This window comes from Petaurus breviceps, unplaced genomic scaffold, assembly GCF_028583685.1.
Source record: "Petaurus breviceps papuanus isolate PSGF00001 unplaced genomic scaffold, PetGlider_PUasm1.0 90825, whole genome shotgun sequence".
NCBI classification, from domain to species: domain Eukaryota; kingdom Metazoa; phylum Chordata; class Mammalia; order Diprotodontia; family Petauridae; genus Petaurus; species Petaurus breviceps.
In genome coordinates, this window is record NW_027187353.1 from 17,017,560 (window position 1) to 17,034,802 (window position 17,243).

General features: G+C 44.2%; 1 protein-coding gene across 1 annotated transcript in view; it reads right to left on the bottom strand.

Moving 5' to 3' along the window:
* Nucleotides 1–17,243, bottom strand: part of ACSBG1 (acyl-CoA synthetase bubblegum family member 1) — a 129,939-nt gene that overhangs the window by 112,213 nt on the left and 483 nt on the right. The gene's annotated exons all lie outside the window — the stretch shown is intronic.

Sequence of the window (17,243 nt, forward strand, 5' to 3'; positions counted from 1 at the left end):
AGAGAGAGAGAGAGAGAGAGAGAGAGAGAGAGAGAGAGAGAGAGAGAGAGAGAGAGAGAGAGAGAGAGAGAGAGAGAGAGAGAACCATGCACAGAGTTAGTCAACGAAAAGGCACTGAATCAGGACTTGAAGGTCATGTGTGAGCCACAGCCATACAACCTCTCAATTTTGAAGAGTGCCTGCTGGGAAATAAGATGCAAGAAGACTGGAAAGAGAGGAAGGTGCCATATTGTGAAGGGCTTTAGGAGCCAAAGAGAGCATTTTCTGGTTGATTTTAAAGGGAGTCATAGAATGACATAGTCAGACCTGTGCTTTAGGAAGATCACGGGCATCAGAATGGAGGACAGACAGAAGAGGGAAAGACTGGAGACAGGGAGACCTCCCAGTTTCTTGCAATAATCCAGGTAGAAGGTGATGGGAGCCTGCCCCAGGGTGGCAGCTGAGAGGGAGGGAACAGAGAGAAGGGGAGACATGCAAAGGCAGGAAGAGGGGGAATGGGCACTAGATGGCAGGTTATTAAAAGCACACACTCAAGTTCATGGCTCGCCTCTCCTCGCCCTGTACAAGGGGGATCTGGGGATTTTTCCAATGGGGGCAGCTTTCAACTGAAGGATTTCAATGATAGCTACTTCTTGCCTCCCTGCCCTCCTCCATCCCAAGGTGGACAGCTACATCAGCTGCTCCTACATCATTACACCTGTCGCTTAACAGTCCAGGCCTAGATGGGTCTGAAGAAACATGATTAAGTATTGATGATAAATTAATCACTAATTCAAAGCTGGAGAAGGATCAGCTTCCAAGTGGTAACAGCAAGATCTCTGAGCAATCTTTCACAAATTGATTATCTTAAAAATTCCCAGGAGAGAAAAACACATTAAGTGAAAGCAACAATAAGTGCTGTTTAGTTGCTGAAAATTCATCTCAAAGTTTTCAGTAAAACTGGTTGCCTTCCCTGTTGAGAGATCACAACTCATAAGAGGTGGGGATGCCAAAAGGAATTAGGGACAAATCTCAATCACCAAAAATTTATGAAAGATCATGGAATCATGACCTGAGAAGTGGAAAGAACCTGGTAAGTGGATCAACCCATCAACCAACAAGCATTTCTTAAGTACCTACTATGTGCTAGGCTCTGTAGTGGATACTGGGGGTACAAAGACAAAAATTCAACAATTCTTGTCCTCAAGGAACTTACACTCTCCCACACAGACAACATGTATGTATATAAGAATTGGCAAAATAAGTTTTGGGAGGAGGACACTAAGTGACTGTTGGGGGGAGGCGTCAGGCAAGGCCTCACATAAAAGGGGGTGCATGAGGTTTTCTTTGAAGATTCTAAGAAGCAGAGGAAAGGAGATGAGGTCATCTAGCCCAATGCCTTCATTTTACAGGGGAGGGAAAGTGAGGCCCAGAGAAGGGAAAACTTGCCCCTGGTCACACAGCTAGTAAATAACAGAGCTCGGATTCAAACCAAGGTCCTCCGACCCTAAAATTAAGCACTCTTCTTTAAGTAGACCATGTACATGGATCAGGATAAATTATAGGACTTTAAAGGTGCAAAGACTCTAGTTGCAGAAAGATTCTCCTTTAAAAAAATAAAAAGAGGGGCAGCTAGGTGGCACAGTGAATAGAGCACCAGCCCTGGAGTCAGGAGGACCTGAGTTCAAATCTGGCCTCGAACACTTGACACACTTACTAGCTTTGTGACCTTGGGCAAGTTACTTAACTCCAATTGCCTTGCACTACCCCCCCCCCCCAAAGAAAAAAAAGTCTCATTTCCAAGCTATATAATGGTTTGATCCAAATTTATAAGACTAAGAACCATTCCCCAATTGATAAATGGTCAAAGGACATGAGGAGGAAGTTTCCAAAAGAAGTAACCCAAGCTATCAGCATGCAAACACATAAAAATGTTCCATGTCACTAATAAAGAGGAAAAAAGCAAATTAAAATAACGCTGAGGTTTTACTTCGTGCCCATCAGATTGGCAAAGATGACAAAAATGATAAATATTGGAGGGGCTTCAATAAAGCAAATATATTGATAGACTGTTGGTGAAACTGTGAATTGGTACAGTTATTCTGAAAAAAAAATTGGAACTTTGTTCCCAAAGTCACTAAACTGTACACATCCTCTGACCTAGTGTAATCCTATTAAGGTCTATACACCAAAGAGATCAAAGAAAGAGGAAAGGAATCTACATGTGTAAAAAGGTTGAAAGCAACTCTTTTTGTAGCAGCAAAGAATTAGAAACCAAAGGGATGCCTGTCAATTGGGGAAAGGCTAAACAACTCATGGAATGTGAATGAAATGGAACACTATGGGGTCATAAGAAATTATGAAAGTGATGGTCTCAGAGAAATCTAGCAAAACTTGTATCATCTGATGCCAAGTATATGCAACCAGAAGAAGAATTTATATCATAACAATACTGTAAAGCTAAACAACTTTGGAAGGCCTGAGTACTCTGACCAATGCAGTGACCAACCATGATTCCAAAGAACTAATCATGAAGTTTGTTACCTACCTCCTAGAAGAAAGGTAATGGACTCAGAATAGAAGGTGAGACATGCATTTATCAACATGGCCAATTGGGGGATTTTTATTTTACTTGAAAAATGCATGTTTGCAAGAATTTTGTTTTTATTCTTTTGCTAATGGGGAGGAGGTGGAAAAGACAGAAATAAATATTTGTTCATTGGAAAATAGGTTTATTTGTTTGTTTATTTAAAGAATAATCTTGCCCAAATCCTCCTTTTATTCTTTTTTTTTTTTTTTAAAGCAATTAGGGTTAAGAAACTTGCTCAAGGTTACATGGCCAGTTATTTCTGGGTGTGGTGCTGAGTATGAGCCCGGGATTCGATCTCCAGGTCATCCCAACACTGGAGCCGGTGCTCTTACTCGCTGTGCTACCTGGCCACCCCAAGTCCTCCTTTTCTTGAAGGAGAAAAATGTAAGCCAGAGTTTAAATGACTCACCTAAGAGAGAATGTGACAGAAGGGCCAGAGCCCACCTCACTGTATGTATAAATGAGGGGATGATCTTTTTTTTTTACAGTGTGGTGTAAACCTTCAAACAGTGGTCTATAGTTGCTACATCCACTTTCTCATTGTCCACTGATTTCCGAACTATGTCATAATCTAGTGAGAGTTTTCTCAAAAGTGACCAGTGGTGATCTTGGCCAAACCCAATCCCCTTTACTGAGCCCTCCTTCTGAACCATTTCTGCCCCCTCTGAGGCTGCTCCCACCCTCAGAGGTTCTTGACCTTTCCTCCTCCCTTCAGCTCCTGCTGGCCCACCTGCCTCTGACTACTCCCTTTCTGTCCCCGGATCCTCCCTGGGTCCCCTAGATAGTCTCTGTGGTCTCATAGGCAAGTTTTTGAGCATCTATCAGACATCTCCACCAGTACTTCAAACTCCTCCAAAACAAACTCATCACACACATATACCCCAAATCTCTACTTTCTCCAGACTACTCCCCATCTGGTTTGGTTTGGTTTTAAAGCTGTACTTCTCTTTATGGCAACACCATTCTGCCAAGTACTCAGGGTAGAAACTAAGATTGTCTTTGGAATTTTCCAATCCCTCCCCACCCAACAATCACCAAGTCTTGTCAGTCCTATAACCAAATAATCAATAAATTAATTGAGTCCTTGCTAATGCCATGTACTCTGTGTCAGACACTTTGCTGGGGATCCTAAAATCTCAAATATCTCTGGTTCAGGGCACTGCTTCTGGCCTGGTTCTAAGTGCCTCCTCCTAGCTGGGGGTCTCACTGCCAGGTCCTTCTACAGATCACTTCCTGATGCACAGGGCAGGAATGTCACATTCCTATTAGAAAACTTCCAGGGCTCCCCTTTGCCGGTGAATAAAGCTCCTTAGCATGGCATTCAAGGCCCACCATGATCTGCCCTGAGTCTACCTTTCAGGGGCTTGATGAACCCCCTCAGCTGCTTCTACACTTCATTCCTCCTTGGTCTTTTGTTCAAATTACTCCTGCTTCCTGCTTTTCTTTCTGATTCTGCCTATGGCAATCCCTCAGGTGGCAACTCGGACTGACAAGAAACCTACATCAATCCAGCCAGCTGAGAATATTCTCATATTGTCTCTCCTCCTTCTCCTTCCCTCTCTTTCTCCCCCCTTTCTCTTTTTCTTCCTCCCTCTCCCTCTCTCTCTCTCCCTTTTCCTGTCCTTTTCTCCCTCTTTCCCTCTTCCCCACCTTCTCTTCTTCCCTCCCTCTTTTCCCCTTCTCCCTTTCCCTCTCTCTCCTCACTTTCCCTCTTTCTCCTTTTCTCTATCTCTCCCTTCATTTTCCCTGTCTTCTCCCTCTTTCCTTCTCCCTCCCTCCTTCTCCTCTTTCTCTCTTCCCCCCCCATCCCTCCCTTCTACCCCTCCCAATTTGAGGCCTTTGATTTCTACCCCTTGTAGGCTTTATTATATCGAATAAATGAACAAATAAACACTTATTAGAACTCACTATGGGTGAAGGACTAAGGAGACAAATATAATAGAAATAGTCTACCTTGCATGGCAGCAGGAAGCAGTAAAAATATTATTTAGTTCTCAACCACTAAGGCCCTAATTTTATGTGCCAGGCATTGTGCAAGGTGCTGGGAATATAAACACAAAATTGTTCTCCTTCCCCTCCATGAGCGTGCATCTTACAGGCAGGAGGGAGGTGGAGAAACATCTCATATACCAATAAATCCAAGGCCAATTTAGGAAAGAGGGAGTAACAACATGGGGGTTGGGTGGGGGTAAGGATTCCTGTAAGAGAGAGCCCTGGAAGAAAGGTGAGGATTTAAGGAGGGAGTTGATTCCAAGGGTGGAGAAGAATTTCTCTTGCAAGGAACAGCAGAGAAGCCAGTGTCATTAGAGGGAGGAACATGGTTAAGACTTAAGCTTGGGTTCAATTCCTAGCTTGGCCATTTGCCACCAGTGTGGATAAATGGACAGAGGCCAGAAACAGGCTGCTGTGTTCTGCCAACAGCTTCCGAATTTCAGTTTGGCTAGATTGGGAAGTTCACAAATAGAAACTATGTGAAATGGAACTGGAAAAGTAACCTGAAGGCAGCTCTTCAAAAGCTTTTGGGCCAAGCTGGGAAGCTTGTAGTTCATTCTAAGGCAATAGGGAATCTCTGAAAACTTTTGAAGAGTCAATTGTCAAGAAACAACACAGAAACATTTATTAAGCACCTACTGTGTGTCAGAAACTGTGCTAAGCACCAGCAATATAAAGAAAGGCAAAGACAGTCCCTGCCCAGTGGATTTCAGAAAAACCTGGAAAGATTTACATGAACTGATGCTAAGTGAAATGAGCAGAACCAGGAGAACATTGTATACAGCAACAGCAACATTGTGCAATGATTCACTATGACAGACTTAGCTCTTAGCAATGCAATGATCTAAGACAACTCCAAAAGACTCATGATGGAAAATGTTAACCACATCCAGAGAAAGAAACATGGAGTCTGAATGCTGATCGAAGCATACTATTTTCACTTTTTTTTCAGTTGTTTTTCTTTCTTGTGTGGTTTTTTCCCAAACCTTCTCTTCTGATTCTTCTTTTACAACGTGACTAATGTGGAAATATGTTTAACATGATTGTATATGTATAGCCCATATCAGATTGCATGCTGCCTTAGGGAGGGAGGGGAAGGAGGGAGAAAAATTTGGAATTAAAAATCTTACAAAAATGAATGTTGAAAACTATCTTTAGGGGAGGCTAGACGGTGCAGTAAATAGAGCACCAGCCCTGGAGTCAGGAGGACCTGAGTTCAAATCTGTCCTCAGACATTTGACACACTTGCTAGCCATGTGACTTTGGGCAAGTCACTTAACCCCAATTGCCCTCCAAAAAGAAAAAAAAAACCACAAACCTATCTTTACATATAATTAGGGAAAAAATAAAATGCTATTAAGAAAAAGATAGGGGCGGCCAGGTGGCTCAGCAAGTAAGAGAACCGGCTCCAGTGTCGGGATGACCTGGTAATCAAATCCAGGCGCAGATACTTAGCACCACACCCAGAAACACCTGGCTGTGTAACCTTGAGCAAGTTACTTAACCCCAATTGCTTAGGGGCGGCCAGGTGGCTCAGCAAGTAAGAGAACCAGCTTCAGTGTCGAGATGACCTGGGAATCAAATCTGGGCTCAGATACTCAGCACTACACCCAGAAACACCTGGCCATGTAACCTTGAGCAAGTTGCTTAAACCCGACTGCTTAAAAAAAAAAAAAAGATAAAATAAATCTGGGGATGTAGGCTACATTCAGATTGTTATCTTTAAGTGACAAAATAAAAAAGTGTCTACAAATTAAAAAAAAAAAAAGATAGTCCCTGCCCTCCAGGAGCTCACAGTCTCATTGGGGAAGGGGAGGACTGGACATGCAAACAAACAGTTACGTACAAACAAGCTATAAAATAAACAGGGTAAATTGGGCATTAAGAGGGATCAGGAGAGGCCTCCTGGAAAAGTGGGATTTTAGCTGATGCTTAAGGAAAGCCAAAGAAACTAGGAGGTGATTAGGAGGGAGAGCATTCCAGCCATGGGGGATAGCTAGAAAAAAATTGAGGTGGAGGATCTGGGATCAAAACCTGCTTCTGTCTCTCCCTTTCTGTGTGACCTTAAATCCTTTCACTTCTCCAAGCCTCAGTTCCCTTTCCATGAAGAGGTTGGATTAGGCAGCCTCTCATGGAGTCCCTTCCAGCTCTATCCCTGACCCCCATGATCAGAACTTTCCAAGCCCTGGTCCTGAGATGCAGAAAACTTGTCTTTGGAGTCCAACTCTTCCTCTTCCTAGCTGCAGGATCACGAGCAAATCACTTTGCTTATTTTCTTACCAGTGAAATGGGGCTAATACTACTTTCACTACCTGCCTGCACAGGATCATTGTGAGCAAAGGGCCAATTAATGATTAAACTCAGTGAATGAAGGTCAGTCGTTACACTTCCATCTTCCTTATGAAAAAATGCCCTCCTTTAGAGCAAGGATCAATTTCTGGATTTTTGTATAGCCCTGGCTCAATTCATTTTGCTGAATGGATATTGTTGTATATTAGGGTGATCGCATAACACCATCTTGGGTAGGACATAGTACAATAATCAGACACTTAGTAAATTATAAAATCAAACGTTTATGAAATTATAATAATCAGAGATTTCTTAAATACCCACAACAGCAGGTACCATGTAACTAACAATCTCTTGGTTAGTGAATACATTATCTTCCCCCTTTTCAGTGACATACTGGGTATTGTTCTATTACTGTGAATCAGTGTCTGGAAACAACATGATACAGGTACATGTAAGTCTTAGACAGGGAGTCCAGAGACCTGGCTTCCAGTCCCTTCTTGACCATCCCCTACCCATGTGATCTGGAACGAGCAGCATCTCCTCTTTGAGTCTCAGTTTCTTCCCTTGTATAATCAGGGACTTAGACTACAGGTAAGTGACAATCGAAGATTTCTTCCAGGTCTAAGGTTTGAGAGGTCTCTCTCTAGTCACAGAACAGAAAGAGCAAAAGCATTTCACTCTGTGTGTATGAGGAGAGCCCTCAGAAACTTCACACAGACTGGTCTGTTTACCTTCATTTGTCTTTGTTGTCATGGAGCAATCTGCCTATTGATGAACATGTGACCCAGCTGATTAACTGAAGTAGGGAAGGCAGTGTTCAGTCATGTCAGACAAGGGTCCCAGCCTCTCTCATCACCACCTGAGAGAGCCCAGTGCACTTCCCTTGTCAAGAGGATGCTGCCTCTCTTCCCCATCCCCACCCCCAGGACTCTCTTGGAAGGGAGGTCAGGTCAGTGGCAGCACACAGACAAGCCTGGACAAGAGAGCCGCTGCCTTTTTTAAAGGATGCTGTGTTGGCAACTGCAGGAGTCCCAGGCTCCCCCAAACTGGCTTCACTCTAGAAGAACTTGCCAGTGTTGACCGTTACTCTGGCAACCAAAGGAGCCTTGGGAAACAGCAACCAAGAAGACCCCATTAGGCAGGAACAAGGAGGTTCTAAGGCTCCTTGACCTCAGGTGGGAGGGCCATGATACTGGCCCAATCACTAACTTTATAGGGCCAGAGGAAGCCATTTTATCTTTATGGTGGTTTTATAATCCAAATTAGATACAAAACAGGGAAGGAAGCTGCCCTGGAGAGAACAGAAGAGACTAAAAGAAATGCTTATTGCTTTTTAATTTGCTTTATGGAGGGCAAAGGAAGGACGGAAGGCATGGAGCAAGCTAGCAAAGGATGCAAGCTCCAGAGTGAATTCTCACCGATTATTCCATTCCCCTTTGCCCAGCTGCCTGTAGAGCTTGGAGCTTCCAGGTTCATGGTCAGTTATGAGGACATGGATAGAAAGGTGCCATTCAGGGGACCTCTGGGTTCATCCCCAAAGAGGAACAGTGATAGCCTGAGGTCGGCAATTCCCAGATCCAGGGCTTCACAGCCGGACCCTCTTTCTCCAAATGCAAGGTTCTTTTCAGAGTTCTGGTTCATCTGATATTCTGATTACTGAATTTATTCATTCAAAAACTATCTCTTAAAGGATATAGCATATGCCAAGTCACTGTGCTGGGCACTGAGGGCAGTCTGGTACCCTCAAACTCTACATTTATCATTTTTTAGAATGTGTGCGTGTGTGTGCATGTGCTGTCTCCCCCAATAGACTGCTAATTCCTCAAGGGCGGGGGCCATCTCATTTTCATCTTTACACCACTAACACAAAGCTTGGTACATAGTAGGCACTGAGTAAATGCTGGCTGATGGAAGAGATTAAATAAGGCTGCTAGCCACTTTCTTGTATGCCCTCCATAGATGATCAATTTCCAAAGAATACGGAGATCTAAAAAAGGCACTTGAAATGAAGGCAATACAAACATTGATCTTGCTCGGATAATTCCCAAGACAATTCTAGACTTTCTGTGGGTATTAGAGTCATCATTCAAAGCAGAGCCACTTCTCATCATCCTCCAGCTCTGTGTAGCAGAGCAAGGACAAGACCCCTGCACCTGGAGCTGAGTTTAAGTCCTGGCTCAGACACTCTGTGACCCTGAGGAAGTCACTCGACCTCTCTCGAGAAACCTCAGTTTCCTCTTCTGGGGAGAACAAGAGCCTTTCCCACCCTAGAGTGTTGTGAGGATCAAATGACATAATGTAGTATGGCACTTTACAAATCTTAGAGCACTATGAGAATGCCAACTATCATTCCCATTACTACTACCAATGCTAGCTTTCTAGATGTACCGCACAAATGCACCTTTGAGCCCTATCTTCCTGCATGGGACTCTTCTATGTAGAAGGTTAGGTGGAGGAGTGGGGGTAGAGGGTGGATTAGAGTAGCGTATCAGACTCAAACAGAAATGGCGGCCACCAAACCAGGATCCCTGGGGACTGCAACAGGACTTCGTCCTAAAATGTAATGGTAACTATGTTTGATTATATTTTTATTTATTTCATTAAACGGTTCCCAATCATACCTTGATCTGGTTCAGGCCACACTCAGGAGTGCTATGGTGACACCCCTGGATTAGATGATCTCCAAGGCCCCTCCCAGTTCTAAATCACCAACTTACGTCCTTTCCTCCCAATGGCGCAGAAAGTAGACTGCGAGGTCTCCACAAAGTAGGGCCTGTTTTATGTTTATCTTTGTACTCCCCGGTACCCAACACAGAGGCCTTGGCAGAGCAGGTCAGTCGGCCAATAAGCATGTATTAAGTACCTACTATGGCCAAGCACTGGGGATGCAAAGAAAACTAAAGACAGTCCCTGCCCCTGAGGAGCTCACACACTCACCGGGGAGACAGTGTTCAAGCAGCTGTGTACAAACAAGTTATAGACTGGGTGAATGGGAGATGATCAATAGAGGGAAGGCATTCGTATTAACGGGAATCAAGAAAGGCTTCTGTAGAAGGTGAGGTTTTAACTGGTCTAGGAAGGAACCCAGGGAAGCCAGGAGGAAAGCATTGCAGACATGGGGGACAGACCAAGAAAACACCCGAAATCAGGAGTGACAGCGTAAAGAATACCAGGGTCACCATCCTTGGAGTGCCAAGTACACAATGGTGATTAACATGTAAAAACACTGGAGAGATGGGGGTGGTGGTGCAGGAAATCATGTTAGAAAGGGTGTTGAATTCCAGACAGAATGATGTTTTATCCTCAGAGTGCTAGGGGCCAGTGGAGTTTACTTGAAAGGAGGTGGTTTGGGCGTGGGGGTTTAACATGATCAGACCTGTGCCTTTAAAAGACCAATATGGCACCTGAGTGGAGGACAGGCTGCCCTGGGGAGAGTCTCGTGGCAGGCAGACCCAGCAGCAGGTTACTGCAATGGTCTAGGCACATTCTGATGACGACCTGCACTAAGCTGGTGACAGGTCAGAGAAGAGCAGAGGTACATGAGAGACAGGAAAGATAATGCCCAATGACAAGATTTGGCAAATGCTGGATATGGGGGAGGAGGGAAGGAAATGAGTAGAGAGAGAGAGGTTGAGCGCCTGGGTGACTAGGGGGATGGTGGCGCCTTGACAATAATTGGGAAGCCATGCTTGCTTCAACAGAGCACCCCATCTCTTCAAAGTCCCTCTGATTTAAAGACTGCAGAGATGTCTCCTGAGGCTATTTTTTTACCTCATTGATGACATGATTCCTTGCATGGAGCTAAGCGCACAGAAAGCAGCTGATCGAGATGTGATGTCGTAGGGATGGAATAATGGGAAGCAGCTGACCTCCCCTGTCGCTGTCAGACCTGGGTTTGAGAGACTTCCACCACGGCCAGTGATTCTGCCACCTCGGAGCTTTTCCCTTCCTAAAGCCCCAGACTGACCCACAGGGATTCAGCTCAGTGGCCTCCTCCTCCCCCATTGGAAGACAAAGGACTTACCAGTGGTGCAGCTTTGATTACGTCAAGACAAACATAGTCATTGACCCTTTGAGGATCCGTGGAAGTCAAGAAACCCTGCTCTCATATTCCAGAACCAGCTTCAAGATTCATGTTCTTAAAACCCAGCTCTGACCACATCCTCGGCCTGCTCAGAATTTGGAGTCAGGAGTATAGGAATATAGTTAAAGAGGTAAAAAGGGACCTCATTCAACTGCCTCCTTTTGGAAGTGGAAATGGCAGCTCAGAGTGGGGAAGGGATCTGTTCAAGGTCATACGGGTCAGGGCAGAGCTGGGGCACCTAGGCTCCTGTCTCGCCTACACCGTTATCTCTGGGAGCCTGGGCATGTGACCCATTCGCCATCCACTCCTAAGCCTGAGCCTCCCCATTTGCAAAATGAGTTGGCCTAGAGGTCCTCCCAGGTCCTTTCCAGCTCCAAAGGCCTCTTTGACAACCACACTCTTTCACTGTACAAGCTTGGTCATCTTATGGCCTCTGATAGGTCAGGCCTTTATTTATATCTCTGACCCGAGGTTCTGAACAGTCCTGCCAGCAAGAGGCAAGATCTGGGGGTCAGGGTAAAGTTCTACAGGCTTCCAGTAAGATCCTGGAGGTGTACCAAGGAACCACTGTGCCTAGGCCAGTGCAGCCTGGAACATACTAACTGCTTAATAAATGTTTGTTGATCAACTGATAAAAGCACCAGAAGGTGGCTACAAGGTGATGAATTCTGTGGCCATGGCCGTGCAGGAAACAGGCTGGGGGACAATGACATAAAAACAGTTTTAGAAAGAAAGAAAGAAATCATTGATTAGGATTAAGATACAAACACCAAAAAAAAAGGGCCGAAGGCTGATAAAATACTCATTGATCTGATGAAAATACATCAATGATCAGAGGAAAGAATTGGAAGGCAGCGCAAAACTTCAGCAAAAAACCAAAAAACAACTCTGTCCTAGAGGACAGAAAATAGCTAGTTGCTATAATGAGGGGTCCCCAAATACCTCCGCGTCTAACCAACACTCTATCCTTGCAAGCAGAGATGGGAGAGCTGAGGACAATACGGGTTTCACATCAAGCTCCTGTGTCCAATGGCATGGAACAGGAAAATTGAGTATTAGAAGGAGCACTGACTGTAGAACCAAAGAGGACTAGGAGGGAAAATGAACCTAGAAGACACTTGGTGTGAGAACCAGCAGCATCTCAGGAGAACGAGCAGATCAAAGTGGAAGGACCACAAAAACCCACGGAATGAAAACAATTGCTAGCATTTCTTTGTTCTTGTTCAGCCATGTTTGACTTTTGGTGATCCCATTTGGGTTTTTCTTGGCAGAGGCATTGGTTTGCCATTTCCTTCTCCAGCTCATTTTACAGATGAGGAAACTGAGGCAAACAGGATCACTCAGCTAGCAATCTGAGGCTGGAGTTGAACTCAAGACTTCCCAACTCCAGGCCTCGTGTTCTATCTACTGCATGACCTAGCTGCCCTGAATATTCCTAAAGGCTGTATCAGAACAACACACCTAAGCTTCACCATTCCTCTACATGTGGGAATCTGGGAATCCAGCTGGGCCTGACCAAATACAGACTAAATTCTCCTGGAGGCAAAATGATTTTAAAGGCATTCAGGGATCAATTTTAAAGAACCCAGAATGGGAGGATTCCAGAAGAATGGCAAGGAAGAAAAAAACAGCAACCTGGAGTCAAGAGGACCTGAGTTCAAATTCAGCCTCAGACACTAGCTATGTGACCTTGGGCAAGTCACTTAACCCTGACTGCCTCAAAAACAAAAGAATGGAAAAGAGTACACACACACACAGTACAGCCTTACTACCAAAAACATGATACCATTCTCCTGGACATGCATTTCTTTATATACTGTAAAATCCTTAAGGTCAGAGATTATCTTTTTCTTCCAATCTTCATGTCCTCAGCACCTAGAGCAAGGCCTCGATTATGATTATAGCTGATACTTAATGCTCGTTGAATTAAAAAGACAAAAGAAGAAAAGACAATTGAGAAGACATCAAGAAGGACCCACCAATATGTTGTTTTCTCATCCCCATGAAATCTTGATGAGAATGGCCAATAAACCAATCCATGAATTAAGGACATCCTTTCAGGAAAAGGTTTTTTTGTGGCCTTTTGTTTCTCCCACCAAGACCATGCTATCAAATCTTTCCTTGGAACAAAAAGCATTTAAGCAAAGATAACTTACACAGTGACTCCATTTGATGGTGTGTATAGCAAATTCTACATGTGCAGTTCCCCCATCTCAGCCCCCTCCATCTCTACTGAAAAGAAAAGGGAGTTTCATATTCAGGATATCCTTGGGGGGGAAATGAGGGTTTTCAGAAGCTTTTCTATTGCTGACCACATCTTCAGAAATATATAACTTAAAGAATAGAGAAGAATATGAGATCCTGCTGCATTTAACGTTTGATGATTTCAAATGAGCATTTGTTTCAGCGGAATAAAGTGTAACCTTCCATAATTTCTTTTTATAAGATCCTTCCCACGAATATGGCAGAAGATTTCTTGACAACAGCAGTCACTGGGACAACTTTGTTCAATGAGTCTCTTACTGTCAATATTAAAGGAGGCATAAATCATCGAGACACGTTCCCAAAGTTGTCGTTGATATGGAAGATGTCACGTGCCAGATTCACATGAACAAAGGGTTACTTGTAGAGAATGAGATTCTCCTGATGCTCCTCTTTGTAAGGACATTATATTGTTTTCACCAAGCACTAGGCCACTAAACCGCCACTAAAAAGAGATCAGCCTAGCAACCCACACAGGAAGAAACAAGTGTGTGTGTGTGGGGGAATGTCCCTTGTCCAGATTATGACATGTAAGTTGGTTGGGCAGGCTACAGAGGTAAGCCCATCAGCGCACCAGTCTTGGGCAGACACTACCGATGGAGAATGAACAGAGCCAAAAACTGCATAGAGGGACAGTGGGTAGGGGCATACTTAGCAGGAGGCAGCTTTCAAGTTTTCAAGCTACTGTCTGCCATCTAAGTCCTGATTTTCCCAGTGATGCTCAATAACTATAATTCACAAAAAGAACTGGAAAGGGGGTTGACAGTGTGTGGCAAGAACTGAAAGTCACCTCAGAAAAGAAAACTCTTTGCTCAGTCATTTTTCAGTCATTTTCGACTCTGGGAATCACTTTAAAATGAACTAGTTTGTGCAGTCAATTCATCTACTATTTAAAGAAAGCAGAGATGAAGGCCGATACCAAATTAGAAGAAATGGTAAAGCTTAGAGCGCGAACTGCATATGGCCCTGACCGCTCCAAACTGACCCTGTGGTTATTCAGTTGTATCAGTCGTGGCTAACTCTTTGTGACCCCATCTGGGGTTTTCTTTGCAAAGACACTGGAGTAGTTTGCCATTTCCTTCTCCAGCTCATTTTACAGATAAGGAAACTGAGGCAGAGTTAAGTGACTTGCCCAAGAATCCTAGCCTGTTTGCTATTCAGCAACAAAGCTTAGGCCTGCTTCAGAACTCTCCTCATTCACTTATCAGCTAGACCAGTGGAGTCAAATTCAAGTAGAAACAGATCCCATGAGATGATAAAGAAAACCACAAATTGACATTTTGTTTGCTTTAATGTATTTTTATTTGTTTTGTTAAACATTTCCCAGTTTCATTTTATTCTGGTTCACAAAACAATCGGGAATTGTTGCTAGCTTTGAGTTTGACCCTTCTTTGACATTTTGTTTTAATGTATTTTTATTTGTTTTGTTAAACATTTCCCAGTTTCATTTTATTCTGGTTCACAAAACAATTGGGAATTGTTGCTGGCTTTGAGTTTGACCCCTCTGCACTAAATTGTTCCCTCAAAGATTCCCTTACATTTACTCTACATGTATACCTTGTAAGGACATAGTTGTGCCCATGTTGACTCCCCATTAGAATGTGAACTCCAGAAGGCAGGCACCATATTGACTTCCTGTGTACCCCCCATCCCTCAGGATACACAGCAAGTGCTTAATACATGCTTACCTGGTTGATTGTTTCCCCACAGTACCATAGCTCTGTGTATAATAGGCCTGTTCTGCAACATCAATTCTCAGCTGTCTCCAAAAGCTACTTTTCACAATTCTGTCCCAGAATTCAAGGTCCAGTTCTCCAACACTTGGGGTGAAGTAACTAGAGGAAGTTACTGGGCCTTTCAGTTTCCTTCTGCCTATTAAGCCTGGCAGTCTATCCACCCTACCCCCTTTTTGAGTTTTGGTGTGATGGGGAAAAAAGGATGGTTAAACAATGAGACAGATGCCTTAACATCTCAGGGAGGGTAGGAATCCATGCAATGAAACCCCCCCTCCCCCTCAATCTGACAGATAAAGAAGGCCCAGTAGAGGCAGCGTTTTCATGACACAGTACCCCAGCCCAGAACAACAGGGAAAGAACCAGATCCCAAGGCTTCTGACTTTCCGGGCCAATGCTATTCACACTTTGCAATGGAAACTTGTAAGAAAACATTTCTTTTGCTTTGGAACTTTTTTTCTCCCCAGATCAGATCTGTCAATTAATTAGTGCATGGAGCTCCACAGGGAGCCACTTTTTCTACCAATTTCCACATAGGCACTTTCTCTACAACTAAGTCTTGGAAAGATGTCTGGAGCATTGAGAAATTAAGTGGTCTTGCCCCTAGCAGGATGTTATCTCCCATCTCTGATGCCAGCTTTATCCATTAGACCATACCATACTTTCCTTTCTCATGCCAGTTAGATGACTTGCTCTATTAATATGCCCTTTTAATAAAACAATTTGCCAAGTTAACCTCCACTCCACTTTGCCACTCTCCAAACTCAACCAAAAGAAACATCATGGAAATAGATGGGTGTGTATGTACAGTGCTCTCAGCAATTATCTAACATGGAACACACACACACACACACACACGGAGTTCAAAGTTCGAAGGAAAAACTAAGAAGACTACCTCTAAACCAGAAATGCAAAAAACAAAACAAAAATTCCCCCATCATTTCTAGTTGAATGTTTGTTTTTTGTTAAACAGGTGTTGTTAAACGGGTACCGCTCCAAGTAAGCCACTTTTCAAAGTTTCAGATCAGATTGGGGCTCAGCAGGGAGCTAAACTGTTTCTATTTGATAACACTTAGCTTAGGGCCACTTTCTATCCACCCTTTTAACCCACTCCTTTGCTGTAGACAAGGCTGGCCTCCCAAGATCTGGGGCAGTCTTGCTATGGCTATCTTTCTGAATACAGGGTAATTGTGAGCTCTTTGGGGTCAAAGGCAAAATTCAGAGGGCACCAAATGTCCCTAACCTGCAACCCCCCCAAATTCTTTTCTTCATAATCTTCAAGATAAGTTTAGACCATGATAGATCTGTCTGTACTAAATGAGAGTAATCAGACAGCACTTTACAATTATCAATTACTTTCCTCATCTCTATTCTGGGAAAAATTAGTTGTGAATTGCCCAAGGATGACCAGCTGCTAAATGATAAAGGAAAGGAAAGGAAATGATAAAGAATCCAGGTCTCCCAACTTTATTAGAATTCCTGGGTCTTTCCTTCATAGCCCACCTAGGCTCTCAGGTGTGTGAATCATCTTTCTTGTAAAGTGAGGTAAGAGACAAAATCTGCTTCAGTTTCTTGATAGAATCTAACCACTGAGCTTCAACTATCTATAAAAACCTGTCATTACATCCATTTGCTCCCATGACACCATCCTGGCCTCTTACCATGACCCCCCACCCCCCCACACACATTATCCATTCTTCCTCAAACCTCTATCACAAATTTCTTTCCCGGATTTTCTACTGTTATTGATCCCCCTCTTCCCCTCACCAACCAGAGATATCACCACCGCCTACCGCCCCCATGTCAACTTCCCCACTCACTCCTTACTTTCATGACTTCTTCCCTTAAATAACAGGAATCACTTCCAATAACAATTACCTTCCCGGTCTATCACCACTAATTATGTCTCTTTTCCACTACCTTCCTTCCCCATCCTCCCTGCCATCAACAGCTCCTTCCCCATCCTGCCTTCCCCAGCCATCACCACCTCCTCCTTCCATTTTTCCGTCTCACTCCTATCACTTCCACCGCAGACACCTCCCCCCCACCTTCAGAGGGAATGGTGTTCCCCATAGCGGAAAGAGCACTGGTTTCGGAGTCCGAGAACCTTGGGTCATCGACTTTGTGACCTTTGTGTAGGACGAGTCCTCTCCTGATCCCTTCCCTGGGCCTCAGTTTCCTGCTCAGTAAAAGATGGGGTAGCCGGACGGCCCCTCCGTGGGCCGCGGCTTCCCCCAGGTCACAGCCCCCTCCCCACATCATCAGTGCCCCACCCCTGCCCCATCTACCGCACAGACGTGCGCGCAGGACC